The sequence below is a fragment of the Ixodes scapularis genome, unplaced genomic scaffold (assembly GCF_016920785.2).
Source record: "Ixodes scapularis isolate PalLabHiFi unplaced genomic scaffold, ASM1692078v2 PGA_scaffold13__105_contigs__length_92229423, whole genome shotgun sequence".
NCBI classification, from domain to species: domain Eukaryota; kingdom Metazoa; phylum Arthropoda; class Arachnida; order Ixodida; family Ixodidae; genus Ixodes; species Ixodes scapularis.
The window spans coordinates 59923080-59949266 of record NW_024609839.1 but is presented as its reverse complement, the minus strand read 5'-3'; positions in this window follow the sequence as shown (position 1 = coordinate 59949266).

Sequence of the window (26187 nt, the reverse complement as noted above, 5' to 3'; positions counted from 1 at the left end):
TAGTAGGAATAACATCATAACACACAATTTCCGGTTCGCACAACGGAATTCGCCAAACAGAAGACCAACATTTAAAAAAAAATAACGACGAAGTTTACGTGCAAATGAGGCACATCAGATTTGTACAACGACATCATTAAGCATAGAATTCCAGCCGTGCACTGTCCTGAGAAGAAAAAAAATTAAACGTGCCTTTTTTACAAGTTTGTCCAGATAGGGCTATAAGGTTTTGTGTCCTAGAAGGGTAACGTAAAAGAGGACGGCGGCAAATGTAGTTTATTCGTGTCTAGACTAAAGCGGTCATGTATTAAATTGAACAAACAAATTAGCCTGTTGATTCTACGATGACCTTCCAAAAGTAAAAGACCAGACAACTACAAGTGTATTCATTGTAAATAAAGCGTAAATTTTTTCTTTGATCTTTTTTCGATTCGATTAACGTTAAATGCTCTAACGGGGTCCATACTATAATAGTGTATTCGAGGAGTGATCTAACAAATGCTTATACGCTGCTAATTTGACGGTGGTAGATGCAGAATCGGGGTGCCTTCTTAAGTACCTAAGTTTAATTAATGCAAGACGTGTGAGATTCTTGATGTGGGAGTTACATCGTAAGTGGTTTGTGGTAACGACTCCAAAGTATGTATATGCGGTAACTTGAAAAAGAGGGTGATCGTACACACTATAGTTAAAATAAGTCTTTTTTCCGTGTTATAAGGACATAAACAAATTTATAGTTAAGGACATTTGCCACTCCTCGCTCCACATTCTTACTTTATATTAAAACAGACTGAGACTTTCTTTATAGGCGATTGATCTCACTTCAATGTACACAATAACATCATCAGCACACATTTGCATAATCATAGGTATATCATGCGCAATGTCGTTAATGAAAATGGCAAAGAGTAAAGGCCCTAGAATCGATCCTCGGGGAACTACCGAGTATACATTGAACTGCGATGATTTGCAGCTATTTACTTTGACATATTGATGTCTGTTGCTGAGGTATTCTTGAAGCCAAGATATTATTATTTTTTCATTCAGTAAAACAAAGGACAGATTAGCTAAAAGCATACGCTGTGGGACTTCATCAACCTCTATAGTGAAATCCAAAAATATAACCTCCACCTGATGTCTAGCTATTATAAAGTGATGGCGAAAGGTTATGAATGGCTTCAATAAGTTGCCTTGTTGTTGATGATTCCCGCCGGAAACCGGGCTGATTCAGGGTAAAATCTTTCTAGTCTCAAGGAAGTCCGTAATGTGATTCGAAAAAATATTCTTCAAGATTTTCGAACAGAAACTTAGAAGTGAAATGGGGCGGAAGTTAGTGGCAGATCTGTCCGAGCCTCGTTATGGATAACAACGACCTTCCCAAACCTTTAACTCGACAGAACACTTGAATCGGAAAACATATTTGTCGAACAGGAAACGTAAATAATGGGAGCACCTTTCATCGTACCTAACCAGGAAAGCGTTTGGAAAACTGTCCGCACCAGGAGATTTCCTCAAACACAAACTAAGCAAACTTGTGAAAACGTTCTCACAAAACAAAATAATATCAGTTGTGAACACGCTGATACTTGCGGTTACATTCGGAGCAGTACTATTATCAACCGAGAGCACGGACGTAAAATAGTCGGTGAAATAGTTGGCGATCGCGAGGCCATCCTCAACAACGATATTACAAACAACGAGGAGCAACGAATGTCGAAAATTTCGACGCATCAGTTAAAAAAAAAAAAAAAAAAAAAAAAACATTGGAGCGTTACGTTTTGGAAAGTTTATTTCGCGTTGTTCATTATTTCAGAGTGCATATCCCATAACTTTGACAAACCAGTCTCGTTTCTTTTTTTGAGCCGCTTAATTTTCCCCTGAAAGCGCAGGATGTTGCGATTAATCCAAAAGATAAGCTTCTGTACTTTCTTCGCTATGAACGGAACAAATCTCTTCAAATACACCCTGGTTTTGCCGTCAAATAATTCCCAGAGTTCATCTATATTCATATCAACGTCCAGGCAAATAATCAGAAAGGAATCTAGATGGAATTCAAGTGCGTCGATAATGGAAACGTCATTCGCCTTTCAAAAGTTGTAAGCGTAACTTCTGCTTCTGAGAGGAGGTATGGGATGGGAACGGCTTGTGGACTCGTAAACAACGAGCCGAAGGTCAGGAAAACTTTCTTTAACACAACAATCATACGCTTGTTTTGCAAGAAATCATATAGAAACAAAATATATAATAAGGAGTTAGAATCCCCCTGTGATCTGGTACCGATAATTTTAGATAGAGGATGATTCTAGCGTAGTTTTGTCCCGTAAATCTGAATACCACTTTCGTTTTCAACCAAGATTTAACTAAACGCGAGAAGGCACGAAACACCTCCGATCAGTCGTTACGTCAAAAGAAGATCCTTCGGCCGACAAGCTTGCAATTGCGTGTGCAATTGCAAGCTTGTCAGTACAGTGTACTTGTCAGGTATATTTGTTCGCACTGGTACCAGATCGTGGCGTCTTTTTTTTTTTTTTTTGCCCTTTTAAAAGTAGCAACGGTACGCGTGCATAGCTTTGCTAGGCGGTGAAGATGCGAAGGAGCGGTTATGCCGAAAACTCCTTTTGTGACGTCACGCTTCGGGATCCGTGGCCGAGTGGGCTAACGCGTCTCAGCTCGGAGCATGGAGCTTGCGCTGCAGTACCTCTATGGGTTCCATCCCCACCTCCCGCTAGTTTTGATCTGGATGAGTTTCGTACCGGCACGCGTTCGTGTAATCACTACTGCGTGGTGCACGTGAAAAAGACCAGAGGTTAGCGGTTGCACTGCACTGGCTAAATTTCTCATCTACAGCTAAAAGATCGGTCACCCGTGGAGGCGTGCCAACATCAAGGCTGTCTAAACATTCAAGCAACGCAATTTTTTTTCGTGGACACTCTCTTGTGTTACTTTTGTTTCCCTCTTGACCCTCCTAATTTATATATATATATATATATATATATATACATGTATATATTTTTTCGGTTTGAATATACAGGCACTCCCCCCTCGCCCATGGCTGGGGAGACCAAATACTCGCTCTTGGTTGTTACTCATCGACAGATACTCCTGTCCTCTACTCGATGTTCCTCCTGTGTTTGCACGTTTGTCATTCACTCGTATTCATCATAAAGACAGGCTGCCTGATCAACTTCTCTTTCCGCTGTTAGGGATATGCAATGCCGGACTATGTGTCAAGTCCGCCGAATCGCGTCAAAGCATATTACACACTTATTGCAAAATGCGTCATGAGTCGAGCCTGCCTCCAAACTAAAGCACTCCAATTGCCGTGTCTACAATACGTGAGACCCCCTGGTTCCTAAAATCTTTCGGTACCCACTATGTTGCATATCCCGAATTATTTCAAAGTAGACTTCGATTGCAGCAGCTAAATCGCTTCTTGAGAGTCATAAAGATCACTGCCGAATGTAATTTCCAGGGAAGTCATCACAAGTAGAGCACCCTCTTTTACCCGTTTATTCTTGTATTACCAGCTTGCAGCCTACTTGCCGAATATCCCCGAATGTAATTCAGTTACTTTTTCAAAGTATTTCTACTCTAGATTGTTCGCAGTAAAAGCAACTTAAATACTACTCGAACACATTTTCAAAGGGGTATTTAGTATCTTACCTTAAATACCTTTGTTGAGTATTTTGCACTACACTGGGTCTGATGTCACAAAAGGTTCACATGCTCGATAACAAAACTGAAGAACAACATCGGATGTCCATACTCACAGCAGTAATTCTAAGCAGCGAAGTCATGTCGAACTGCGTTGTTGCTACCAGCGCGAAGAGAAAACGATGCTTCGGCCAAAGGTCCCTAGCCGTCGTATGTAATCCTTCGGGGTTGTTTTCATCGTGCGCACGCAAGGTCCGTTTGTGTTACGTCCTTGCCTGTCGCCGCGCGCTCGCGAAGTAGCCAGAAGTCAGTCCTGTTGCGCAAACGGTTTGCGTTGTCTATACCAAGGCCAGGAAAGTCCGCCTTAATTGGCCCGGCGGAGAGGTCATGTCAAGCATGGTACGAAGAACCCTGCTGGTTGTGCTCTCTTCCCCGAGTACGTAGTAGTCGAACCACCCACGAAGCGAGATCGCGGACACGGTTTTATTTATTTACTTATTTATTTTACGTTGCCGCTATTGACCAGAAGATCGAATTATAGATCATTCCGGAAAAGGTCACTTGTTGTTGGTGCCATTTTCATCATCCGTGTATATGGCGCGTGATTTGCACTCATTTTCTGAAGCGAGGAACAGATGCATTCTGGGCTGTGGAAATCGCACGCTGAGCTTCTCTGCGCTATGAATTTTGCAAGCAACAAAAGGATGTATATATGGCTTGCACTAACAGCACGTCAGCTCCAATTGTGGTGGCCTTGCTGCTGAGGGAGTACCCTTTGCATCATGTATTGTGCATCACTGGCTTTGCTTTGCTTGGCAATAACATGAAGGAATGAGTACCTGTGATGAAATGATGTCACGTGCAAGCCATGTATCAAATGGGGTGGGTGGGGGGGGCGGTTGTCTGGCTTGTTTTTTAAAGAGCTCGGTGTTTACCCAACACCCGTGAACTGAATTCTTTAAAGGATAACTCCGGTACATTTTGTCGCAGGCGATGAAGGAAGTGTCTCCGAATTAAGAGGTGTCTGTCTTTGTTGTTGTTTTTCGATGCATTGTGTAGTAGTTTTGTTGATTTCCTATCTGAAAGTTTTGTTTCGGGGGTCTACGGCGAAACCGCCACTACCGGTTTCAGCATGATGACAACCCTTGCGATCAGCTTTATGGTCAGCGCGTGACGCAAGGTTCGTATTGCGGTACCGCAAAACGTATGTCGCAAGAGCAGTTCCGATCGATAAGGTAAGATGCCATGGCAGCTTTACGGCTTTGCACTGCAGATATCGAACATCTGTAATTTATAAAGTTGCCGGTCGAAAAGCGAGTTTGCCACGATGAACGCGTGCTCAGAACGAGCCCCCCAACTTTCCTTCTGAGAAGAACTACAATCTTGATAGTGTGCAATGCACGTTGCAGAAGCGTTGTAGGAGTTAATCGCAAGCTCGCGCTGAGCAAGAACAGACCAAAGTACTGTACAGGGTATACTCCGGACGCCATATTTAATGGCGCTGTTTAAGGCGCATGCTCAGAACGAGCTCACATTAACAGCCTGCTATGACCGGCAATCTTGACGATGCGGAATGCACGTTGCAACGGAACTGCGGAAGCTCGCCGTCAGCACGCGCTTAGCAGTCGCGCACACAGCTATGGCCACCTAAGAATACTCCATGTACTGTGGCGTCAGTAAATGCGGCCTTCGGCACCACGACGCGCTTGAGGGAGCAGGGATTCAGTAATCTCTGTGCGAGGTTGGCGAAGAGCACTAAGAAACAGCGTCCGCTAAAACATAACATATCAAGCAGAAATCGTCCGCCGGGACGGCTGAAAACGCAGCAAAAGAACCCGCCGAAAGAAGTAACGGTACGAATAAGAAACCTCCTTGAAAACGAAGCTGACATCAGGTCACAAGGTTGTTTGACAAACAACCAACCCGCTGAATGCCCGCTGGGAATCTGATCGTAGAATTGTTTGTTTATATCGGTTTTAGAGTGGATCGACGCCTCCCATTAGAGTAATATTTTGTCCGTCCTCGTATTTAGTGTCCGCAAATCGATATCAGTAATGTACTCTGGTTCGACTTTCGACCGAAGTTTCCCTCTAAGTTTACGTCATCTTTCCCGACCAAGCGCGTGGAACAGATTGAAAACTAATAGACCGATCTCACTCAGCGTTCGGCGCATGCGTGACACCGCCATCACTTTAGTGCACAGGAGGCAGACGGCCGTGCATGCCCAGGGCTCGTGCCGTCTCGTGCTCCACACGCGCAGAGCTCCAGCGGGGTTGTCGCACGTGCAGAAAGACTAAAGTTCCCTTGATGCCCTACGGCAGTGGTGGCGTAGTCAAACTGGCTGGTGAGATCGGTATATTCTGCGTCGGCGTTTGGCCATAGGTTTTCCTGGAATTCGTGTTCGATTGGTCGTTCACTAACTGAACATGGACCCAGCCGAGCGCGGATGTCAGATTCGTCCGGGATGGGACGGAGCGGGATAGCGCACCGTTCGAGCAGCCGACCGTCGCGGCTCTTGGTTCAGCTTCGAATGCCTCTCGCACCAGCGATACCGCTCTTCTTTTTCTTCACTTCTCTTTCTTCCCTTTCTTTTCCCAAATCATGACATCACCCCACATGCACGAGAAGTTTATAACAAACTTCTATCTTCTCCATTTCTTCTCTTCTATACTCTGTTTCACCTTGTATTGTACCGCAGGAGAGGCTACAAGCGCGAGCTCCTTGCTCTACGGCACATCAAGATTGGCGGTCTCAGCAGCCAGTTAATGTGAGCTTGTTCTGAGAATACGCTCTAAACAGCAGCCACAAATATGGCGTCCAGTGAATACTCCCTATGCGAATGTGGCTCGCGTATAATCAGACCATAAAAGCGCCGCTTTTATGGTCGTATCGCCCGGATGGTGCAGCCAGCGTTACATGACCGCATCATGAGGGCGCGCTCGCGCTCCCTGCCCGAGGGCAACGTGCCTGTTACTGGCGATGAAAGTTAACTACATTCGAAATAAATTTACCGTACGAGCCTACTACGTCCTCACTGAACTGACGTTCGTGATTTTTTCTATGCAATACAATGGTGACAGTGGGTGAAATACATTAAACGGCGTTGATAAAAAAAAAAAAAAGACACGAAAAAAGAATGGTTAAAGCGGAGACGAGCTGGGAGTATATTATTCATGCCCTGAGACTTGGAAGGAAACTTGAAGACAAAGTAGAATGCACAAGAATAAAGTGGACAGACAGCGTCTCAAACGCTGCCAGCCCACTTTCTTCTTGTGCCTTCTGCTTCGTTTTCAAGTTTCCTTCCCAGTCTGAGGGTAAGGCATACTCACATTTCGACGCTTTGCCGGCATCCTAGAACTCCGGGTCGGAGTCGAAGTAAGTCCTTTGCACGGGCGGTGTTCCTATAAACCGGTCATTAGTTCTTGCTAACGAATGGCAAGATAAAAGACAAGCCGTACTCATGCATGCCGCTGTGGAAGGCTCACGGCGCACGGAGCGTCGTGCATTATTGAACGAGCTTACGGTGCGCTTCGCAAACATTTAGTCCGTTGATAAATTCGCGTACCCCTTCATGGAGACTGCTCGGACAGCTTGTCAAACAAATGTGTTCTATGTAAGCTTCGACGGCGGGAAGTTGTACACCCTGCGAAAAGCTTCTGGTATGTCTGCCGCTGAGGGGAAATTGGGCCAGTGTCGTATGATTCTTGTCAACATGGAGTCCGAGCAGCTTCCTGTCCGTTACATTGCGGAGCTCATGCAACACTTTCTGTGACAAAAGACCATTTTCGAGAGTTCATTAAGCAACATTGGCTTCTTGCCCTTTACATTACGCAGCTAACTGACCTGGACTGACCTGACTGACCCCGACGGACCTGGACCATAGCATAAAAAAATTGACAACCTAGACAATTGTATTCTTTATTCCATGTGCCTTCAGAGTTGCGTCAACGCGCAATTGAGAAGGTCCTGTTTTCAACCTCACCTTAGGTGCGATTTTTTCTCACGAATACAAAAAAAAAAAAAAAAAAAAAAAAAAAGCTTCTTGCAGAAGTAAGGTATTTGCGGTTGTGTGGGAACATTTCTCTACCTCACAAAAAACTTTAATTGAAAACAAAAGATAAGCGTGACACGACTATAATGTCGTCCTTATCTGAACACACCCTATAGTAACTCGAAGTAATGAAGAGAGTTACCAAAATGTGAATTAGGCCAAATTAAAATTTATTACGTCAATAGTAACTCAAACTAATCATAATATCTGAGCTTATAATAAATAATTTAGTTGAATATTAGCTCAAAGTAATCTAAGTAGTAATCAAAATATCAATTAGTCCGAGTTACAGTCCACTGTGTCAAAAGTAAGTCGAAGTAATAAAATGTAATATCAATGTGAGTAGAGATCATAATCGATCAATGGTGGTAAAATAGGTCTAAGTAATAAAAACAGTCACTAAATTATCAAATAGGCCATGTTAAAGTTAATTGGGCTAATGCAACTCAAAGTATTCAAAAGAGTAATTAATGGCATGCATGCTCATAATAAATAAATTGGTTGAATATTACCTAAGCGTAACGAAAATAAAAAAAGTAACTTACGCCGAATTCAAGTCCACTGGTTCACGAGTAACTCAAAGTTTGTCAAGAAAAATATTAAGGTGACTGGAGCTAAAAATAGATTAATTGCTGGTATAATAATTCGAAGCAATGATGATGTCCATTTTTAAGTTATTAGTAAATCGAAGTAATCAAACTGCCAATCATAACTTCAATTAAGCTCATAACAAATCAATTGATTCAATAGTAACTCGAAGTAATCAAAGAGTAATCATAATGAGACTTGTGCTCATAATAAATCGGTTAGACTATTATTTAATGAAAACAATGTTAAGAGTAATCATGATGCCAATTAGGCCAAATCAAACTCTATTGGACCCATTTTAAGTCCAAGTAATCAAATGAGTGATCATAATGGTAACTGAGCTGAGAATAAAAGCCCAAAGTAATAATCAGGGTGAGGATTATGTCAATTAGACCGATATGGTCGAATAGGTCACCAGTCACTCAAAGCAATCAAGATGTCAATAATGCTGATATATACTCGGCTGTGTGACCAATATCGGGGAAAGATAAAAAGTAACTACCAAGTCAATTTAGTTAATTTAAAGTCAATTGGCTGAATAGTAACATGGAGCAATCAAAGGAGTAGTCCAAAACATGTAATCGACTGAGTGATAAGAATTCTACTTCTATAAACTTATTTCTGTCAATAATACCTATATAATCAAAAATTAATCAGAAGGTCAAATGAGCTTCGACAAGTTATATTTTGTCACCTGGACAGCAAAAATTCCAAAAGTGAGGCAAATCTCCGCACAGACACACGAGCAGTTTAGGTTCGACATTCACTGTCGGCCATAACGATTCATCACGATCGCTATGCAGCTCATGCATCGCGATCATCTAAATTGTGTCACTTATGTAAAACTCATGATTGATGCGACTTAAACTTGACACTGGTAATTGTATTTAAATTGTGCCGAGTTTGGCAATTTCAGAGTTAAAAATGTTGCTTTTACAAGACCCTTCGATGCGGCGTTGCGCATTTCCCTCTAGTGACATTTTTTTGGGTAGAAATCTCCATGAAATTTTAACTCAATCACCACTCCTCCTCGACGTCATCAGCGCGCCGCGATGAAGTTCCCTGCCAGTTGAGTTCGCCGCCGATGCCGCCGATAGAGTTTAGGCTCCTCCCACCGGCGACGTCACGATGAAGTTTCTCCATCGCTTTTTCCAGCATAGACAGACGAAGACAGACAGGACAAAAAAGCCACCTGGATCCTGAAGGGCGAAACAAAGTAGAGGTTGAACGCGCTACTTCTAGATGGCGCCAGCCTCCAGGTGAGTGAGGCACTGATCTCAATGACAATTGCTGGATCGCGCTTCCCGCTTCCGCGAGTGAAGCCACCAGACGGCCATCTTGCTCGTAGAGGATTTGCGGTCTTGCTAGCGTTACAGAGGCTGGCGACAGCCTGTTGAAGACACGTTTTCTACTCGTTTGTCGTCATTCGTCAAAGAAAATTTTTAAAACCCTGTGTAAGGGTTGAGATTTGCCTTTGAGAACACGTGGAATGTTTTACAAAAGTGTAGTGCGGCAGAAAAAATCCACAAAAATAAATAAACATTTAGTACTACTGATTTGATTGTCATAAACGCCTAGTAAACAAAAACAAAAACAAAAACAAAAAACGGGCCGCTGATGCCGCACTTTCTCCCCCTCTTCCGTCGCCACTGGACACTGGATCAAGCTAATTTGTGCCGCCAGTTACAAATACAGTCAAAGTTAAACGCTGCCCAGAGGTACATGCGGCTTCACGTACATTGCACTGGGAAAACGCATCCACACGGCGTCGATTCTTGATCGGTATCCAAACGTGCGAAGGCACAGGGACGCAGCACTTCGGCGCGCCAAGGAAGCTTTGACACCGCCGCGAGACCGGCGAAACTTACTTTCGACGGCCTGTGCCTTTTTCCTGCGGCACTCCGCTTTCATAAAATTTGCACGTGTTCACAGCGGAAAGTTTCAACGGTTACGCAGAGTCTTAAAAAGCGTCTTCGGCGAATGACGACAAACAAGTAGAAAACGTGTCAATAGCACGCTGGCAAACCGCAGCAAAACGCTAGCAAAACCGCAAATCGTCTACGAGCAAGATGGCCGTCCGGTGGCTTCACTCGCGCTGCAGCGAACAAGCGGGGAAGCGCGATCCAGCAATTGTCATTGAGATCAGTGGCTAGGGGAGTGACCAAGGAGATTATATAAGACTTCTGGAGTGGCGGCCCGGAGTGGCTAATTAGGAGTGGCCGCTGCGCAGTGTTGCAATACTTAGCCTTTTTCCCGCTAGACTTAGCTTTTCTTGGTGGTCGCCTAGCTGGCAAAAATATGATCCAGCGGCTAGCGGGAAATTCTAGCTTGTTTGTATAAACTCTAGTGGGTTTTCTAGCTTGTTCTGAAAACAACTATTTTAAATACTTTTATTTCAAAATCGGCTACGAGTCGTGTTCCAGAAAATACCTGGCTCCGGAAACATATCTACCCTACCTACCGACCCACACTATCCGCCACTACCGCAACACCACCTAGGCGGGAAATAGGCCACTTAGCACCTAGACTTTCTTGCATATATTGCCTCGCTTGGTTGTCACGTGATCTGGCCCTCTGGAGTAAACGGGACCTTCTCGAGTGGGGCTTGTCGCTCAGCTAGCCGGCTAGCAGCGAAAAATGAGCACGGCCCTGTCTGGAACCTGCAGCCCTGCAACTAAACCAGCTGAACCCGTACACCTGGTAGTGGTATTTTTTTTTTCTTTTATTGTTTATTTTTATTTGCATCAAGTACAACGTACATGTATACTGGAGGCTTGTGGAAAAAGCTGTCGCAAGACCAGCTTAACAAAGCAACAGGCCCCCACGCTTGCATTTATGAAGCACTAAAAAAATAATCAGCATACCATAAAGTTTACAGCATTAGCAGAACAAAAAAAGAGAATAAAGAGAAGCAACAATTCACACAGTCAAATTACGTCATAACCACGCTAATGAACGCACATGCACAACAACTCTCGAGGTTTAATAATATCGCACAGCATTTTTTACATAAGAAATGTCGACTGGGTGCTCAAATAACGCAATGCTTTAAACGTGATATCCAAAAGCTCGACATTTTCGACAGCTAATCTATCCAGTAATGTTGGTAGTTCGTTGTTCAACGTATCTTTCCCGTAAATTGTTCTATGAGCGATAACTTTTCAAGGCTCACTATAGCGCGCTGTGTCGGCTGTAAGGTAGCTAGTCCTTTAAAAAAAAGGAAAAAAAAGATTATTTAATTCTGACCTCTTGTTCAAATGTTTTAGAAAGCCGATAATCGTACATTTTTTTTTTTTTTTTTTAGATTGGTAATGCATTATATTTTACGAACAACTGATTTGTGTGAAAGCAAGACGGAATATTTTCGAAACTCTTGGGAACCGTTTTTGTATTACATGTATTTTATGTAGATTTTCTTGAGTTATGGTTGCCCAGACTAAATTAGAATAGTTAAGCCTAGATGAAAATAAACTATTATAAATTAAGATCGTAATATTTCGGGGCAGAATTTGTCCATTAAGATATACAAGACCGACTATTTGGGACAGCTTCGCGGCTACAGAAATAATACGTGTATCCCACAACAAAGTTTCTTGAAAAACAACCCCTAGTACCTTAAAACTAGATACAACTGCAATAGGAGTTCAATTTAGAACTATTGGCTGGTGTAACGCGACATTTTTTTTTTTTAATTTTTTGCTACGAAATAAGATTGCATTAGTTTTGTTTATATTTATTTTCAAACTACTTTGTCACGGCCATTCATCTAGTTTCTGTAACCTTAAATTTGCTTTATGGACTATTTCATTAGATAACTTTCCGGTTATAAATATGCTGGTATCGTCGGCGTAAATGATCATAATAACGACTGATCCAACAGAAATTATGTCATTTATATGCACATGGAAAAGAAAAAAGACCCAGATTACTCCGCTGTGGTACGCCGCAAGAAACAGGAAGTGGATCGGAGAAACGATCGTCTATACGGACAGTTTGCATACAGGATGGTGTAGACAAGACGTGATTAAAGATGCAGCCTTCCCGCGGAAAAAATCACGTTGAAGTTTTTGAACAAGCAGCGCATGGTATAAAGGATAAAATGCTTTAGTTAAATCGACAAAGATACCAAGAACCAATTTTCCTTCTTCAAGTGCAGTCAAGAGTACTTTCTGCGCGAGCAATGCGAACTCTGCACCGAGTCCTTTACGGAAACTAAATTGAGATTAATTTAAAAGGTTATCTGTCTGCTCAAAATCAATTAGCCGGTTTAAATAATTTTTTTACGGTGCTTTTGAAAAATTGGAAGCATTGAAACGGGACGGTAGTTTCCCGTGTCATTTTTATCACCTTTCTTATACAGCACATTTAAATGGGCAACCGGCAGTCTTCGAGGAAAAACAGTCTAAGACAAAGGTTAAATACAGGGTGTCACAAAAGATAATTTAGACGGTCTTTTTTACCGCAAAAAATAAACTAGGCATCGCCGAACGCTCCTTCACCGCCCAAAGGTAGCGCTAGAGGTCACAACCTGATGCCAAAGTTTCGGCCCATTCCGATAAGTTAATCAAAAGTTATAAGTGATTTTTTTTTTAAATTTCAATGGGAAAATGGCGGCCGACGGAGTTTTCAAACACATGGGGCTCTATGGCACCAGAAACCGAAAACGGGCAAAAATGGGCTCCATTTTCCCATTGAAATTTTCAGAGAATCACTTATAATTTTTGATTAAGTTATCGGATCGGGCTGAAACTTTGGCATCTGGTTGTGACCTATAGCTCTACCTTTGGGCGGAGAATGAGCGTTCGGCGATGCCTAGTTTATTTTTGCGGTAAAAAAGACCGCGTAAATTTTCTTTAGTGACACCCTGTATATGTGTTAGGTAAGGTGCAAGAAGGTAAGCAGCGTGCTTAATTGGTTCTATCTGAAATTCATCAGCGCCTTTAGCATTGCTGTTGCTTAAATTTATAATTGTAGTAGTAACTTCTTGTTCATTTACAGGGTTAAGAAAAATAGAGTTCGAGTTGGACGGAATATTCACAAGACTGTTCGTTGCGGCTTTATTGACAGTATTCACGGAATATTTGTTAAATGCATCTGCAAGTTCTTTTCCCAATAATTCACCATCATTTGTGTTTATCATGTTGACTTTGTTGGGGGAGACATTATTCTTCTAGACGGCATTTAATCTTTTCTACATGTGTTATTAGAACACCCTGCCGCAGAAATGAATTGATTTGCAAAGTAATCGCGTCTTGCCTGTTTTAGTTCTTTTTATGTGGACGATTGGGACAAGTTTTAAAATCACGCTATATTTCTTGGTATTTAATTTTAATAAATCGGCTGTAGAGCTTGTCCTTTTTGTCTATACGTGCGAGAAGCTCGGAGTTAACACATGGCTTACAAGTTTTTCTGTTTTTTGTTTGTAATACGTACAAGGAAAACTTGTTTCATATGTCGGTTTAAATATGCTAAGAAATTCATTATAGGCATCGTTTGCGTCATTAGTGTTCCGTACAATTTCCCAAGTTGTTTGTGCAATTTTATCACGAAAGATGGTCAGGTATGTTTCGGTTATTTTCTGTATTGGGCGTGCAGGCTGCAACATTTTATTTTTTACGTGGCCCTCCGTACAGATTAATATTGGTGGATGGTCACTAAGGTCGCAGGCGAACACGCCTGCTTTCAGTTGGGCAGAGCTTATATTTGTTAAAAACACATAATTTAGAGATGAAGAGTGCTCAGTCACCCTTGTTGGTAGCATAGCAAAATTCCGCAAATCATGCGACGTTAATAAAACATATAGTTTAGACCTCTTTGAAACACTTTTTATGATATTAATAATCCTGTCCCCGTCGCAAATGAAATTGAAACAATTTTTAGGTCTCACTTTACAGGTCCACTCCTCGCTTTGCAGTTGACTGTAAAGTGAGGAGTGGACTCGACCACCATGCCCAGAAAAACAAATTAAAAGAAGTATCGTCCGTATCCTCGAAGAAGATGTTCTTACCGCCGAATTCAGAAACCTCACTCAAACTACACTCAAACTGAAGGGCCCCTCCACTTCCTCGAGGAAGGCGCGAGGGCCGGCGCTGGCCAATCGTGAGGACGGATCCGCCGTCGCGATTGGCCAGCGCCGGCCCTTGAGCGTTCCTCGAGGAAGTGGAGGGGCCCTTCAGTTTGAGTGTAGTTTGAGTGAGGTTTCTGAATTCGGCGGTTAGCCTCGTGCCGGGTGCTTTTTAGCCGTGCCTCAAGAGCGTACTAGAATAGAGCAGCGCACATCAAAGACAAAGAGAATTCGACCCCTTGCGCGAGGCTACATCGTCTGTTACGCGAGTTGTGAACCCGCGAAGCGAGGGGGTACGGACCCGTGTTTGGTGTCTGTGCAGGTGGCGGGAGACGTCGAAGAAGTTGGAAAGAGTGAAACGGTGTAAAAGACAAAAACAAATAAACACAAAGAGCTTTTTTCTGCCCGGGAGAAGAAAAACTCGATGGAAGGCGACAGAGAGCCTACTCGGCGTTGTTTAATTTTGTCTTCCGTATATTTGAACATGCCTTGCCCGTTCTGCTAATGGCTCTATTGACCGGTCAAAAAAAAATCGTGTTTTCTTTTCGGCTATTATCCTCTTCCTGTTGTTTCATATTTTGTTGAATTTGCTTTTTTATGCTGCTGAATATTCTGCTCGTATTGTTTCAGTTACTTTATTATGCTCATATATAAAAAAGTAACGAGTAATTAAAGGAGCTGTGCAACGATGTTCACTTGGAATGTTTTTCTCTCTACACGAGCTTACTGGCACATCTGGGACTCAAGGATACTCACACGCAACGCCATTGGCCAAGAAACTCCTTTGTTGCGGTGTAATTTCAAGGACAAAAGCGATCATTTTCATTCAATCTCTCCTTTGCAAAATTTGATGACGTAACTCGGGGATCGCTGTACACCCAAGTGACGATATTTGAATGCGGTTCATAGATTGGACCCGAGCATTGCGTGCGCACTCGACTTGGGCTCGTGACAATTGCTAGCTCGAGAAGCAATTCGGGTTGTGACCCGTGTCCAATCGCTGCAACGACGACAACAGCCGAGCCATAACAATGTCTGCAACTCAGCGCGTGTCCTGCGCTTTGCCAACCCCAGCGCGTGGCTATGATCAGCACTGGCGGCATATAATCGGCTCCAGATCACGTGGCCACTTGTTCTGGCTGCGAGTTGAGGGGGTGAACGCTGCTCGTTTTTCTAATTTTGTTTCTGGGACTTCTATTGCGTGGGGTGAAAAACGAACGCGTGTTTCATAGGTCATTAACGTTGGGGATCCGTTTTAAGCGGTATTTGCGCAAAGTACAAAAAGTGTTGCATTGCTCCTTTAATGTAATCCGTTACCAATATTATGTAACAAAACTACATTACAAATTACTTCCGAAAAACAGTAACGTGGCTATTACAAAATTACTTAAAGAAGTGACGGATTACTTCCGAAGTCTGGGTAGATTTACCAACCTTTTGAGATGAAGGGACAAGCAAGTTACACCCTAAAAACGCAACAATTGTAACTTTTTTTTAAAGATTGAGTACGATGAAACCAAAGGACAAATAGGGGACAGTGTCAGACAGGCACATGCCTGTCTCTGTTCCCTGTGAAAGTGTTCCCTGTAACGCCGAATTAGAGCGCAGCACTTGAGGAAGAGGAGGGAAGGGTACTGAGAGGGGGGGTCACGTGACCTCGGGGAGGAGGGTCACGTGACCTCGAGGGGGGGGGGGTCACGTGACCTCGAGGGGGGGTCACGCGACCTCGGGGAGGGGGGTCACGTGACCCTCCCTCCCCGAGGTCACCGGAGGTACCCGAGGTCGTGCCGAGGTCCTCCTGAAGGAACCCGAGGTCCTCCCGAGGGAACCTGAGGTCCTCCCGAAGGAACCCGAGATCCTTGGGGGGGGGGGGGGGGGGGGGGGGGGTCACGTGAACCCCCTCCCCGAGGTTACCGAAGGTATCCGAGGTCCTCCCGAGGTCATCCCGAAGGAACCCGAGGTCCTCCCAAGGTCCCGCCGAGGTCCTTTGGTGGGGGATAGGGGGGGGGGGGGGGCGGGGGCTCGCGGTTACGCCGACGGCGACGGCGACTCCGACGCCGATGCCGCTCAAGCCGGAAACGGGCGCCTAAGAGCTGCGCTCTAGAAAAAAATCCAGACAGTGTTTGTCACTCGTAAACAAGGTTTATTTTGCACTTGGAGCAGAGTGGGCCCTTGCCCGCTCTGCCCCCAGTGCAGAGTGCCTTCGTTCGGGCAACGAGTATTCCTTTGTACCATTCTCTTTGTCCTTTTTGTCTGATCTCCCTCTCCCCGCTCCGCCGTCTGCAGATCGGCGGCTCAGTTCATTTTCAAAACGTTTGAATTCAACAATTCTCTCGTCTCCTCCTAGATCCTACAGAATGCCAAATTTAATACATACGCTAACACGTTGTTTACAAAGAAGCCCGCGTGCGCAGAAACCAGATGCGCGTCAGATGATGCCTTTGCGCATGCGCCGTGGCGACAGCAGCTCCACCGCAGCGACGCGACGCGAGAGCCGCGCGTTGGTTCGTAAACTTTAGAACTATGCCGCGAAATTTCCTTGTTGCCATTTTTGTTCTGTACCATTTTGATCCGGACCATTTTATCCCACTCCTATGCCTCTCTATCCTCCCGCTGTATTTATTATTTTCCTCAGGATCGTTTTCTGGTGCGGACATAAAAGCTCAGACTCTCTGTTGACAGAGGTCTCTTTTAATTAATGGCTTTTATCGGCTTTTCACCGAAAGATCATGCGAACCACCCGTGTGTAGGAAGTCATTCTTCGTGTTTGCATAATGCCCCATAGGGATAAGCATCACAATGGAAAAGAGTGATGAAACATATTAAACGGCCGTCAGCAGCTTGACGGAACGTTATTCGATGAAGCGGTGTTCGATGGAACGTCATTGGATGGAACAGCGTTTGATGAAACGGCGTTCGATGATGCGTCATTCGATGAAACGGCGTTTCAAGAAGATTCATTCGATGATACAGCGTTTGATGAAACGGCGTTCGATGATACGTCGTTCGATGAGATAGCGTTCGATGAAACAAGTTCGAAGAATTGTCATTCGTGATACAGCGTTAGATGAAACGGCCTTTGATAAGGCGGCGTTCGATGAAACGGCGCTCGATGAAACATGCAGTCACTTCTCTGACGAAACAGCGTTCGATTAAATGCCCAATAACAGACGCAAGCACGGCGGTGGAGTTCTCGTTCCTCCGACCCAGGGGCGGATCCAAGGGGGGGGGAGGCGACGGAAAGCGGCCGCCCCCCCCCCCCCCCCCCCCCAAAACAAAGAAAAAACAAAGTCGACCTTTCTTCTCCCCCCTTCTGGGAGGGCAATGTGACATGGGCGGACCCCCCGGTGCACACGGAAGAATGGAAGAATAGTATCCTTACAAATTTCCCGTTCCCCCCCAAAAAAAAACAAGAACAAAAAAACGGAGTTCCGGATACACCCTTGCTCCGACCCCGTAGACAGAAACGGGGAGATGAGGAAACGAAAGCGCGCGGCGACGTCTCAATACCGCCGAGCTGTGGCTGGAGCTGTAGTTGGAACACCGAGTTTTGGGTGGGTAAAAGTAAAGCTTGCTGGTCTTTGCCTACACTGTACTCGTCTAAAAACTAGCTCACACATCCCCGTTTTATTACGCTTTCGCAATTCAATCACTAAAACGTTCGGGCCTCAAAGGTTGATTACGCGACAGATGACCCGGGGACTTGTACTTAAGCTCTTGTAGCTTCAGCGTTCAAACGCGTCCGGGCAGTGCGATGGAGACAAAGGCTTAGCGCCATACCCACAAATCATACCAACCAGTGCTGGGTGTTCTGACGTCCCGACGCCCTATTATCTCCCCCTCTCCCTCAACTTCTGTCCGCATACGTGACACATCTGGGCTTGAAACAGACCGTTTGTCTTCCGGGAAGGTAGTTTTTGAAAACCCAACCACATGTGCTCTGATTACAGTTAAAACCGAGTACGTACAGCGCCAGTTCGCCACAAGCAGGACACCTGTTAGCACGTTTGCGTAGTCAGCGTGGGGGAACGGTAGATTACATCCCTGAAGCCTGACTGTCTTCAATGGAGGAAAAGGCGGCGACCCTGACTCTGGATCAGTGCTTCGACGCGGTGGCTCCGCAGCACGCAGAGGAGACGGCCGTGGTCTACGATGACGGCGCCTTCAAGGGAAGTCTGTCGTATTTCGAGGTTTCTCGGCTGGCCGGAGAGGTCGCCGCGAAGATTCGGAAGTACGGTACCGAGGCGCATGGCACAGTTGCCTGTCTGTGCGCCCAGTCGCTCCACGTCGTTCCGATTATCTTGAGGTAAGTTTTCTATCGCACAGAGGCGCGTGTCGTTGGTTTCTTACGAGTAAGCATATGAGTAACAAATAACTACTTTTGCCTCTTGCTTTAAATGTTTTTAGTGAATCCGCATCTCCGTGTACGTTGTGCTGTTACTCAATCAGTGCGCGTGTGGGAAAAAAAGAGGGCAAATAAGGAGTATGGACCATTTTTGTGTGATGGTTAGCATGTTGAAATATGACGTAGATGGGTTGGGCGACAAATATTAAATACTTTAAGCATAACTACAGTAATAAGGTACGCGAAGAGCAAGTCGTTTGCTTCTAGCCCAGAGGCTGCAGTAATGTCAGAACACCGAGCTCGTATTGCCTCATTGAAAAAAGAATAGTGGGTAGACCTCAAGACCAGGCACGGCGCTAAGAGGAGGAGAGGGGTGGCGGGCGCTACCCCTAAAATTTCTTCCGCCACCCCAAGATGAAGCCGCTCTGTATACAGATAATTGCCTACGACGTCGGTTTGAAGACCCAGTGTAAAGCGCCGTTCACACATATGCAATTGAGTAAGACCGAAAGAGACAGACCGGTTTTTAAGCCTCTTGCGACGTCTCAGGACCGGATGCTCTGCTGTGGAGCTGGTCCTAAGACGTCGTAAGAGGCTTAAAAACCAGTCTTGTCTCTCTTGGTTGTACTCGGTTGTAAAGGCCCGTTCACACTCTGCGACCGAGTAAAGCGCCGTTCACATATATGCCACCGCGTAAGACCGAGAGAGACCAAACCGGTTTTTAAGCCTCTTGCGACGTCTTAGGACCGGATGTGCTGCTGCGGAGCTGGTCCTAAGACATCGTAAGAGGCTTAAAAACCGGTCTGGTTTCTCTCGGCTTTATGTGTGTGAACGGCGCTTAAGACCGAGCGAGACCGGTTTTAAGCCTCTTGCGATCTCTTCGGACCAGCTCCGCTGCAGCGCATCCGGTCCTAAGACGTCGCAAGAGGCTTTAAAACCGGTCTGGTCTCGCTAGGTCGTACTAGGTCGCAAAAGTGTGAACGGGCCTTGAATGTGTGAACGGCGCTTAAGCTATCAAGCGCTTTAGAAAAAGCAGCTCCTCTTCGTGGCGCCTGCTGGCTTAATTTTTTCTCCGTATTCCCTCCCCTCTGTGGTGCTTATCTTCAGTGGAGACCAAAAACATGGACGAAGGCGAGGTTAGCTAAAGGCAAGGTCATAAGGAATTCCGGACTGAGAGAAGCAAAACCTGGTTGTGAGCGTGAGCACAGGTGGCAGAGGTCCCTGCTGCGACAACCCCCCTCTTCGTCCTCGTGACTCCGCGTTTGCCTTTTCAATAAGCACACCGCATAAGCTATCTTCTGTAAGCCCGCGGGCGACAGCACCTCAGAGCAAGCTGAAAGAGACATGCCGGTAGACAAGCCCAAAATCCGAAGAAATGAACAAAAAAAAAAAAAGTAGTAAAAAGGCGGCTGGCAGTGAGGAAGGGTAATCCCCCCTTTGTTACAGGATCTCATGCCTGAGGAAGGCGGCTTGGCGTCTGTGTCTGGAACCTTTTAGTGCAAATCTTCAGGGAGAGAAAAGAGAGGGGGAGGGGGCTCAGGAAGGGAAAACAGAGGTGTTCTTGAAATTACACATGGTTTTCTGTAGTCGACATATTTTGTGTCTGCTCAGTTGGACAGTAGTAGACCGGAAGCGTCCAGTCTGATGCGCTATGGCGTTTAGTCGTTCAATGAGTGACTTTTTTTGGACACAAATGCACTAAACGAAAAGATGAGGAAGACGTCTCTGAGCCTGATTGCCATGAAGCCAAGCGTGCACTCGACGAGAAATCGTTGGGTAACGCAAGCGCCGGGAAACAAGAACGTGCCTCCAGTCCATCTCAGAGCGACGACGGCGAGCCAATCGTCAGTCTTCGGAACGACGAACGGAAAACCCCACCCACTCGCATGAAGGCAGACATACCATCTGGTGTGGCCAAAACAGCCGACGATTCCCCAGCGCAGCCCGTGCTACGATCCTTTACCACAACCAAGTACGGGAGCGATTCCAGGACCGTCAAGACAAAGTGGTACACCAGCTTCCCGTGGTTGGAGTACAGTGTGGCTTCGAACTCTGCTTTTTGCTTTCCCTGTCGGATGTTCTCCACAGGCGGACAGAGAAGCGGAGGTGCGGTGTTTATGATATAGGGCTATCGCAGCTGTAAAAAAGCCCTTCAGAACGATGGCGGACTTCGACTTCATGCGAACAGTGCGGCGCGCAAGATGTTCCAGGTATCCTGGGCTTCCTCAAGGCTCATGAAGGAAACAAGCACAGAAAACTCAGTGGTTGTGCACCTTAGCGAGGCATATTCAACCGAAGTGAGAGAGAACCACCACTACATTTCTGCAATATCTGACGTGCTTCGATTAACTGCGATTCAGGGGATAGTCCAGAGAGCAGACGACAAGTCATGTTTGAGCAACGGTAAGGGAAACTTTCTCGAACTGCTTCGGCTTGTTGGGAAAAGTGGTCATTTTGCCAGAAAAAACTGGAGAGTGGCCCTGCGATGCGAAGTATACACACCACTCGATTCAGGACGACATACTTTCTGTCATGTCAGATCTGACTTTGCGCCATTTTAAGAAGGAAGAGGACCCAATGCTTCGCACAAATGGTTGAGGAGTCCCGCGATGTCAGCAAAACAAAGCAGCTCTCCGTCGTAGTACCTTCCTCAACGGGACCGTGTACGAGATGTTTCTTGCATTAAAAAGTGCGAAGATGCTGGACACAGCCTTTCTCTACCGTACGTGGGATTTTGCACCAGATGGACTTCACGGTAGTTGCACATTTGTGCATCTTCATCCAAGTCTTGGGCAGGCTGCAGATCATCTCAGACTACCTACAAATCAAAACATGCGCCCTTACTCAAGCATCTATGATGATCACTGGAGTATGTGAGCGGTTCAGCAAACTGAGTACGGCAAAGGGCTTCGCGAGCATTTTGAGTCAATGCGTAAACCTTGCAGAAAAGAACGGTATTAGTCTCAAAACTGATGGACGAATCAATCGTCTGCCTGCACACCTTGCAAAGTAGGTGACAAAAGCAACGCTGCCCGGGAAAGACACCAGCTACTGCACCGAAAATGACTATCGAGTGCACATTTTTCTTCCCATCTTGGATAGGATGTGCGAAGAACTTCAGCAATAATTTGGCGAGAACGATGATGTTCTCAAAGGCCTTAACTGTTTCTAGCCCCAGCATGATCGTTTCACGGACATTACACAGGTTGAGACGCTGGCAATCCATTACTCATGCGACTGGGATAGTTTGGTGGCTGAGCTGAAACTGAATTCTAGAGTTCCACAGCGATACAAGAAAGACAACCAGTGCAAGGTGACAACCACCATAATGTTTGCTAAATTTCTAGACAAGTTTCAAATAACCTTCCAGGAAACCTATCGTTTGTGTGTCATAATTCTGACAATTCCTGCCTCCAGTGCCGCATGTGAACGTACGCTTTCATGCCTGCGTCGGCTGAAGACGTATCTGAGAAATAGGATGTGTGACGAAAGGCTCATGAGCTTCGCGGTTCTCGGTGTGCAAAAGGTCACTGCAAAAACCTTGCGTTTAGTGATATTGTCGACGCCTTTATGCCGCCCATAATACCAGGTGAATTCGCCTGCACTAAACTTTGGACTAGTAGCGTGTAAAATTGTAGATATAGGTGAATATTCGAAATGTGAAATTGTACGAAAACTTTGCTGTAAATACGAGTAAAAAGATAGAATCAACTGAACTTTAAATAATGCTCATACCCAGTCTGACCCAGCAATAGACCATTTGCTATATCCCCCAAGTGCCCCGGCCCGCGCTAAAAGAATCATGGGAACGGTGTTCCTTCAGCTCGTTAGCGATCGGTAATTTCGACCCTATTCTTGGTTACACAGCTATCGAACGTAATCTGGGGTCACCCTAAACAAGCGCCTGATATTGTCACGAATGACAATTGATGAGGCAAAGATAACTGAAGAAACTAAACGTTTAATGGGCCGAACTTGTGCCCAAATTATTAAAAAAAAAAAAAGGAAACAGGACAAAGCAGGAGAGCGTAGCGGGCGTCGATGTTGGCGAAACCGCAGGATCGAGCGCTGGGGCGAGACTGACTCGGGCTCGCCACTCGAAGCCCCTTATGTACACGCATGGGCTTCTGGAATAATCGGCATAGAAAATTCGATGCGTAGAACATTCGGGCCTGGAACGGCCATGAACCATGGGCCATGAACGAAGATCCATGGTCTGTGATGAGGACTTCAGGGGCGCCGTGCCGGAGAACAATGGACTCGATGAAAAACTTGGCGACTTCAACAGCCGTTTCTGATGGAAGGGCTTTTGTCTCGGCGTACCGTGTGAGATAATCGGTTGCGACGATTATCCATCGGTTTCCTTGCGTCGATGGTGGAAATGGTCCAAGCAAGTCCATTCCGATTTGCTGGAATGGAGCAGATGGCGGCGGAATAGGCTCAAGAAGTCCTGCCGGTCTCGTCGGTGGTTTTTTCGTTGTTGACACTCGTGGGAAGATCGGGTGTAGTGGTGCACTGTCTTCGCGAGCTTGGGCCAGTAGTATTTTTCGCGTATCCTGGCAAGAGTTCTGCTGTAGCCAAGGTGTCCCGCCGTCGGGTCATCGTGGCAGGCTTGAAAAACTTCTCGAAGACTGGAAGGAACCACCAACAGCCAGGCCGTGTTGTTGTCGCTGAAGTTCTCCTTGTAGAGCACACCTCGTCGGAGGGAGAAGGTTGGCAGTGTTCGTAGAAAACCGCGGGGAACGACGCTTCCTTGTCCCTCTAGGTGCTCGATGAGTGCTCGCAGCTCAGGGTCATCTTATTGGAGTGTTGCCATGTCGCTGACATCCAGAGCGCCGAGGAAGCACTCATCGTCGTCCTCTTTGGTGCAGGCAGGAGCGGCCTCGACTGGGGCTCTTGACAGGCAGTCGGCGTCATTGCGCTTCCGGCCGGACTTGTACACCACGGTCATGTCGAACTCCAGCAGTCGGAGGCTCCACCGGGCGAGGCGTCCAGAGGGGTCCTTCAGATTCGCCAGCCAGCAGAGCGAGTGGTGGTCCGTGACCACGCGAAAATGGCTTCCATACAAATATGGGCGGAACTTTGCTATTGCCCAGACGACATCGAGGCACTCCTTTTCAGTAGTTGAATAGTTCCTCTCCGCGTTAGACAGCGTCCGACTTGCGTATGCGATGACTCGCTCTGCGCCGTCCTGCATTTGAACTAGAACCGCACCCAGTCCGGTGTTACTGGCGTCGGTGTGGATCTCGGTTTCAGCACACTGGTCGAAATGGCCAAGAATCGGGGGCGTCTAGAGTCTTCGTTTGAGTTCGTCAAATAGACCTCTGGTGTTCTTCTGTCCACTCGAACTTTACGGCGTCCTTCGTGAGGTGTGTCAGCGGTGCGGACAGCTTGGCGAAGTCTCGAACAAAGCGCCTGTAGTAGGCACAGAGTCCGAGAAATCTTCTCACGGCCTTCTTGTCAGCCGGCGGCGTAAATGCAGCTACGGCGCGGGTCTTCTCGGAGTCAAGTAGAACACCTTTGTTGTTCACGACGTGGCCAAGGAACTTTAGCTCCCCATAGGCGAACCGACACTTTGTTGGCTTGAGTGACAGGCCGGCGGTCTTGATGGCTTGAAGCACGGCTCGAAGTCGTCTGAGGTGTTCGTCGAAATCTCGTGAGAATACCACCACATCGTCCAGGTAGACAAGGCAGCTCTGCCATTTCAGACCTGCCAGCACGGCGTCCATGACGCGCTGGAATATGGCTGGTGCTGTACAAAGTCCGAACGGCATCACTTTGAATTCGTACAGTCCGTCGGGGGTGACGAAGGCAGTTTTCTCCCGGTCACGTTCGTCGACTTCAATCTACCAGTAACCACTCTTCAGGTCCATCGACGAAAAATATCGGGAGTGGCGCAGTCGGCCTAACGTATCGTCGATTCGGGGGAGCGGATAAACATCCTTCTTCGTTACAGCGTTCAGTCGACGATAGTCCACGAAGAACCGCAGGGTTCCGTCCTTCTTTACAAAGACGACTGGGGACGCCCATGGACTTCTTGAGGGTTGGATGATGTCGTCGTCGAGCATCTCCTCGACTTGATCTTGAATCACTTTCCTTTCCTTTAAGGAGACTCGATACGACGACTGGTGAACAGGGAGTGCGTCGTCGTCGGTAATAATGCGATGTTTCGCCATTGGTGTTTGGCGAACTTTCGATGTCGTGGCAAAACAGTCACTGTATTCGGCAAGGAGATCAACCAGTTGCCGACGCTTCGGAGCTGAGAGTTCGGGGTCGATGTCCAGCGGCGGCGGCGTCGTGCTCTTCTGCTGTGGCGACGAGGTTTCCTCAGAGATTGCAGTGACCACGGCTGGTGCCTGAAGCTCTTCGACGTGGCCCACGGTGGTACCCTTCGTTAGGTGCTGCGGCTCCTCTCGAAAGTTGGTCACAAGAACAGTTGTACGTCCTTCTTGGAGATCCGTTACGCCTCGTGAGACACCAATTCCTTTTTGGAGGAGCAGTTGGACGCTGCCTTCCAGAAGAGCTTCACCGTGCATGGCTGCGTCGGTTATAACGGTGACGAAAACACTCGACCGCGGCGGTAGGTTCACATGGTCGGCGATAACTCGGACAGCGGTTGACGTCGTGTTGATCTCCGCCGGCGGCAGGACAGGGACAGGCTTTCGCAGCGTCAACTGGTTTGCCGCGAAGTCGATGACGGCGCCATACTCGCACAGAAAGTCCATTCCGAGGATAACGTCCCTCGAACAGTCTTGCAGAACGACGAACTTCACAGGGCACGTCTCACCGTGGATCTCGACGCGAGCAGTGCATCTCCCGACTGGTGTGATGAGGTGCCCTCCGGCGGTACGTATTTGAGGTCCATCCCACGGCGTCGTGACTTATCGAAGGCGGCGGGAGAGCCTCCCACTCAAGACTGAGTAGTCTGCTCCGGTGTCCACGAGTGCCGATGCGTCGAGGCCGTCGATAACAACGTTTAGGTTGTTGGACACCGATGCAGGAGCGCCGTTGTGATGCGTAGCGTCGGGAGAGTGGGAGCGCTCCGTCGTTCTTGGAGGCTCTTTGCGTCGGTCGTCTTCGGCAACTCCACCTCCAGGGGTTGCCGCGCCTAGTTTTCCCGGCGAGGAGCGAGGGGCGACAGGCTTTCACGTCAGGGTCGGTGCATCGGCGAAGCTGGACGTCGTGGCGAAGGCGATCGGAACTCTCGGCGGGACGCAGGCTCGGGGGACTGAGGTCGTCGCAGGTACTCGTCGATCTCCCGAGGGCGTTCATCCTACCGGGGGCGCGGGTCGTTTGGTTGGAATCCGCGCAGCCCGAGTCGTCGGTATGGGTATCGGCGGTACTCATGGTCAGCTTCCCCGCAGTGGTAACACAGCGGGCGTCGGTCGGCCGTCCTCCAGACGTCTGTCTTCCTCGGCGCAGGTCGCTCTGGGTGAACGTACGCCTGATCTTCCTGTCTTCGGGGGTACTGCGGTGTTGAGGCGT